We start from the raw sequence: 6,042 nt of genomic DNA on the forward strand, positions 1-6,042 counted from the left end.
AAAATGATCAGGGGGATGGAACACCTCTCCTCTGAAGAAAGGCTGAGAGAGTTGGGGTTGTTCAGCCTGGAGAAGAGAAGGCTTCGGGGAGACCTTCTTGCAGCCTATATCAGTACTTAAAACGGGCTTTTAAAAAAGATGGCAGCAGGCTTTTTAGCAGGGCCTGTTGCGACAGGACAAGGGGGAATGGCTTTAAACTAAAGGGGGGTAGATTTAGACTAGATAGAAGGAAGATGTTTTTTACGCTGAGGGTGGTGAAACACTGGCACAGGTTGCCCAGAGAGGTGGTGGATGCCCCATCCCTGGAAACGTTCAAGGTCAGGTTGGACGGGGCTCTGAGCAACCTGATCTAGTTGAAGATGTCCCTGCCCATGGCAGGGGGGTTGGACTAGATGACCTTTAGAGGTCCTTTCCAACCCAAACTGTTCTATGATTCTGTGATTTAAAGCAAATACACCCCTAGCCATTGAACCAGTTGCAGGGGAAGAGAAAGGAAAGAAAAAATATGAAGTATTCCTCAGAAAAACAGCAAACCCTGCCTGCTGAGGTAAGCATCAGAGAGCTAACCCTTAACCCCTTCCCCATTGTTCACTGTCACACCAGGAGCAAAGATAAATTGCAGCAGGAAAGTTTGTCAAAATTTATTTAAGAAGTTACTGCCCTCAGCTGTCATTTTCAGCTTCCTTTCAGAGATTACAACCCCTGCAGCAGAGTCAGCAAGACAAGCATGTGCTTCCAGCTCAGCTACATTAGTTACCATGCCGTGTATTAGCTTAAACTAGTGACAAATGTTTACTGTACCCTGACATACTAGCCTTTAGGCTGAAGAAGTCAAAGCGTCCCTGCCAATTCTGAAGTGGGGACACTGGCGTTCAGAGGGCTTCAGGACAGGCAGCTGGGTACAGGAAACGATGATTTCTTCAGTGGCTGCCAGAGCCTGAAAACTACGATCCAGAACATATATTTCCTCCTTCCCCCTTTCATGGTGTAACGTGAAGAAAAAGAATTGCAGGGACAAGAAATTAGGGTTTTGTTAAGAGTGGTTCAACTACAGTACAGAAGTAAGGAGGACCCATGCTTCAGTCTCTGTCTGGGCCCCCTCCCAAGTCTAACACTGGCTCTGAGTGAAGATGGGGCTGCAGAGACAGATATCAGACAATGCATTTGGGGGCTGCATTATCATGCAGGATGTTGGTTAGAGAAGTTCATATGTAGCAAAACAACAGAAACAGACTTCAAAATATTCCACTACACTCACAAATGATCTGACATAGTTTCCTGGATTGTCAGAGGAATACTCATTTTTCTCAGGCAAACTTTTAGCTTTGTTCCTCAATACTCCAACCTCTCTCTAGGTGTCTTCCTTTCAGTTGACTTTCATCCTGCTGACTTCAGTGACTGCAGTCATCTCTAAATGCTGTGGTCAAATGGTCGAAGAAATATTCCAAGCCTCAAAACAGACTGCTGTACATCCCTCATGAGGTAAAAGGATAATCAGCTACAGAAACAGGATTGCACAGAACCAAAATGGAAACATCCAAAACTCATACAAGCGTAGAGGCCACTCCTTCACTTAATACTGTAGCACTTCAGGCAATAAGTTTCAGGTAGACAAGTGAAAGCTACATCTCTTTCTATATAGCATCACCCTTCCATAGGTACAGGTCAGACATTTAACTTTGACATCATGTTTGCTTTCTTAGTACATCCAGAACAGAAAGATCCTTTGCAGCTATAGTAAGAGCACAAAGAGGCTGAATCACTCTATCTGCAACATCACTAACCAAGCCACGCCCACCTTTTCACCATGTCCCTTAAGCTGTTTATGAATACCTGTAATTTGATTTTCTACATGGGATAATTCTGAAGAATTTTAAAAACCTTCAGTTAGCTCCTAGACTCACTGTTCCTGTGTAAAATTGCTTTTATTTTGTGCAAAAAAGCTTCACGCTAATGCCTGGTATCTGTGGCTTTCAGTCTATAAGTGTTGCCTCTCTCTTTCCTCCCAGAGATACAGTCAATGATGCAAGCACCCTTGTTTCTCTGTTAGGTAGATATCATCACCCACTTCTGCGTAACATAAATTACTTTGTTGACAGCTTGTTTCTAGCACAGACCAAGGAAAGAGACCTCATCTTTCTGTTATCAAGCCCTTATTTCAGAATTTGCTGTAAATTTGCTCTCGCAAGTGCTGTGGTTCCCCTTTAGCAAAGCATCTTGGAAAGCTTAGTGATTTCTTAAGATCAGGGTCATTCTGCATTACCTGCTGGTCTGCAATAACTAACTGAAGGTATAAGTCACACTTCCATTCATGGTAAGATTTCAAATGATGGGAAGTCAATAATGAGCACACTCAAGGAGAGAAGAGACATCATACTCTTATTATGGAATATAGGTGGTTTTACAGCACTCTTCTCAGTGGTTTACTGAAAAATCATCTACTAGAAAATCTGCCTGCAGACAGGAAAAAGAGTTGATCTTTTTCTTTGTACTCTGTCCTTAAAGTTTGCTAGTTTTGTCATCAAAGGTACCAATTCCAAGAATCATTATATTATAGATTCATAGTAAGAAAGATAGATAAGCTTACTTGGGGGGGAGGGGTGTCTTATGACTTTAAGTAAATGGCTACAATTTCAGGGAGAGTGGGGGAAAAGGGATAACAGCTAGCATTTTTATCAAAGACCCCATCGTTACTATTCACAGTAAGATGGACCTCACTGCTCGGTCTTTAAGCATTACTTACTGGTTAAGGTTCCAACTAGTAAACCAAGAGATGGCTATGGGCAAGCATCTTTTAGAGAACTCCCACTCTCAGAGCAAGAGGAACTGCTTCTCAAGGTTCTGCCCATGGTGTACAGAAGGTAAATATACATTATAATAGATATCTTCAGTATGGGAAGCATCTGCTCGATAACTTACACAGGCAGTAATAAAACTTCTTTAGATTTTTTTTTTTTTAAAGTAAACACACAGTAATTTCCTAACACAGAAAGTTCATCATAGGATTGCTCACAATAAAACTCATTCTTAATGTTGTTCTTCATTAAAAACTGAATAGATGCCAACAGTCCCGACCCAACACATGTTCTGGAAAAAAGAATATGGCAACAATGAACTGTATCTATAAAATATAGAAATTAAAAAGGACTGATTTTTCAAAGATTAAAGAAAATGCAAGGTAGCAGATTAAGAATATCGCGTGTAAATGAACAATTATCAGATTCAGCATTTTTGGATAATAGCTTGATATGTATTCAAAAACAACACAGAGCAGGAAAACAAGAAGGGCATAACAAAAGTTCTCAGGAAACAATGACAGATCACTGTATATAAAATGAGAACTGAAAAAAAATAAAGGCAGCACTTCAAAATCCATAGTAATGAAAATCCGATATGAAATGTGGGTCCACTGCTAGCTGATACCAGAAAGATAAAAGAAAAAAAAAAGAAAAAAAAAGGAAAGCAAAACAATAAAGTGAGAAGTGTAATGGATACTTTTTGTTCCTTTGCAGAATGAAGCAAGAAGATGCAATTACTCCATGTGACACTGTTAAAGGAACCAAAAATTTCTCCATCTTTAGCATGTAGTAGGAGGAAACGAAGCAGCAAGTACTAAGATAAAGACACTTCATCTCAATATGCCAGCATAATTTTAGAAGTTTAAAGGTTCTGTCTGAGGATTTCTCTGAACATAAATTTTAGACATACCACAGGAATTGGGAAAACTCCAAAGGATGGGGCAAATGTCAGTACAGCCCGACTATTTTAAAAAAAGATAAAAGGGAACTACAGAGATGTTCAGCTAAAAAAGAGAGAGTAACTGCAGCAATGCAAGAACAAAAAAGCTATTAAAAATGTTGATGCTAGAAGAGCTACTTGTTAAAATATTAAAACAACAGAAGAGCAAAATAAATACTCTATTAAAATGATTGTTTATACTTAACAGCTTTTTTTTTTAATTAAGGATGCTTGCATTTTCCGGGTAACATTGCAGTTAATGGCAGTTAATTTGGGACCCCTGGCAATGAGTTAATGCTAAAATACTACCAACACATTCAACATGGTTTTCAAAAAAGTATATACAGAGAAATAAATCTCTCTGCTTTTTGACAGCTTGCAGGTCTAGTTGATAAAGGTGACTCATGCTAATACACTTGAGTTTCTCTTCATACAGGTAATTTATAATTAAAGGATGCTTTGACCAAAAAGTTTGCCAAATAAAGGCATACATTACATACATACAGATTAAAAAGTTGTCCCCCTGGCTGATCTCAAAATGTTGCTACCGGAAAGAAGTCCACACAAAGACTATTTTGGACAGTCTCCTTTGGAACAATTCCTGGTTCAGGACTATTCAACTAGTTTTTAATGGACACTAAAAATGATATAAAGTATTTGCTGACTAAACCTGGACATAAGAGTGTTGCAGGAGTATCCAGTAACAAGGCACTTTACAAAGTGATAGTAATCACTGATAAAATGATCTTGGTCCTATAAGATGACTTGAATGCAAAAGTCTGCGAAGGTAGGCCACATCCCCAGACAAGAGACACCCACTTCAGAATGCAGCAACTTAAGAAAACATTTTAAATAACTGTCTCAAGCTCTCAGTACAAGGCAGAGCAGGTGTGTGCATAATACATTAATAGGACTATTGGTAGAAACAGAGAAATAATTTTGCATTGATGAGACCATCAGTACACTACTATGTGTACCTTCAGAAGGGCTACAAAAATACTGGAGATACACAAAGAAATTGCTAGTTTATGGTTGTGTACTAAGACACACAAAGAATCTATTTATGATTCTTGTGAATCCTGTTCATAACTTGTGAACCTTGCTAGCAGAGACATAACAAAATCCCCTGACTGGGAAGTTAAAAAACAACAACAATAACAAAGGATGTGAGGTTCCTCAGTATTTGGCATACTTATCAGGATGAAATGGACTTATCATCATATGAGAATTTAAAGTAAGACTGAAGTTTTAAGAAGTATTCTTTAACACATCTCATGAGCAAAACAAAGTTGTTCTTGTGAAAGATGTTAAGTCAACATGGACTTAACAGTACTCCCCCTCTTTGGAGTCTGTGAATCACCCAGTTTCCTAATGCCTCTTATAAGGAGATGAGAAAAATTATGTCTGTGTGTCTGCAACATGTCCACATACTCACCTTGATGAGTTTTAATAATACCTGTTGACTCAAGGGCTTCCTCTGCTTGCTCAAAAAGCTCACAATTCTCTGCCACACTGCCCAACCAGCCAGATGTTTTCTGAGTGGAGAAGGGACAGCAGCTTTCTTTTGAACCATCAGACACCAGTCACCAGCTGGAGCCTGGACAGGGTGGGCAATACTCACAAGTCTTCTTCCTCAGGACACGCTTCTACACTCCCTTGTTCAGAGCAATGCTGGATTGCTCTGTTCCTGTCCGCATGCAAGCCAATTTCACTGTCCAGGTCTGGAGTTAGAGTGGTGAACATGAAGCATCTGGCCAAGCCAGATCAGAGGCTTCTGGCTGGCCTGTCTTCATGCTACGTCTCGCTCTAAGCTCCCCACCAGGCTGGAAGAGGGTTCTTAGCAAAACACACTAGCACGAGTTTTGCTACTCCTTAGGGCTCGGTTGGGTACCATAGAATCCACAGTCCTGCTGGGGCAACACATCGTGGTGACTGAAAGAGCTCGTGTAAGGGCCTGAATTTTTTCTCACACCTCCTCCTCATCCTTGTGCAGGACACTCCTGAAGACTGGGCTCTTGCTCCCTTCACCCAAGGTTCCCCTTGCAGCTATTTTCCTGTCTCCGCACCTCTGCTCGAGACCCCCCTCACAGTCTCACATTTGCCCCGTTCCCCCTCTTCTCTGGCCTCTCTGACGCCACCTTTACCGAGCCTTCCCCAGGTCGGCCGGCCGTGACCCCACACAACCCAGGAAGGTCGCACCGGGCACGGGCAAGCCTGAGCCCGCCGCCCCGCCTCAGCCCAGCCTGCTCACCCGCGTCGTAGAAGGCGTCCAGCACCGCTGTCTCCCCGAAGTCCAGCTCCCCG

General features: G+C 41.4%; 1 protein-coding gene across 1 annotated transcript in view; it reads right to left on the reverse strand.

The window, feature by feature from the left end:
• The window catches only part of MAP3K15 (mitogen-activated protein kinase kinase kinase 15), a 93,665-nt gene extending 87,636 nt beyond the window's left edge, over positions 1-6,029 (reverse strand). The window contains exon 1 of the mRNA XM_009325484.1: positions 5,990-6,029. The gene's annotated coding sequence lies outside the window, so the exon portion shown is untranslated. The remainder of the gene's footprint in view (positions 1-5,989) is intronic.
• Between the last annotated feature and the right edge of the window lie 13 nt (positions 6,030-6,042).

Source organism: Pygoscelis adeliae, unplaced genomic scaffold, assembly GCF_000699105.1.
Source record: "Pygoscelis adeliae isolate BGI_AS28 unplaced genomic scaffold, ASM69910v1 Scaffold386, whole genome shotgun sequence".
NCBI classification, from domain to species: domain Eukaryota; kingdom Metazoa; phylum Chordata; class Aves; order Sphenisciformes; family Spheniscidae; genus Pygoscelis; species Pygoscelis adeliae.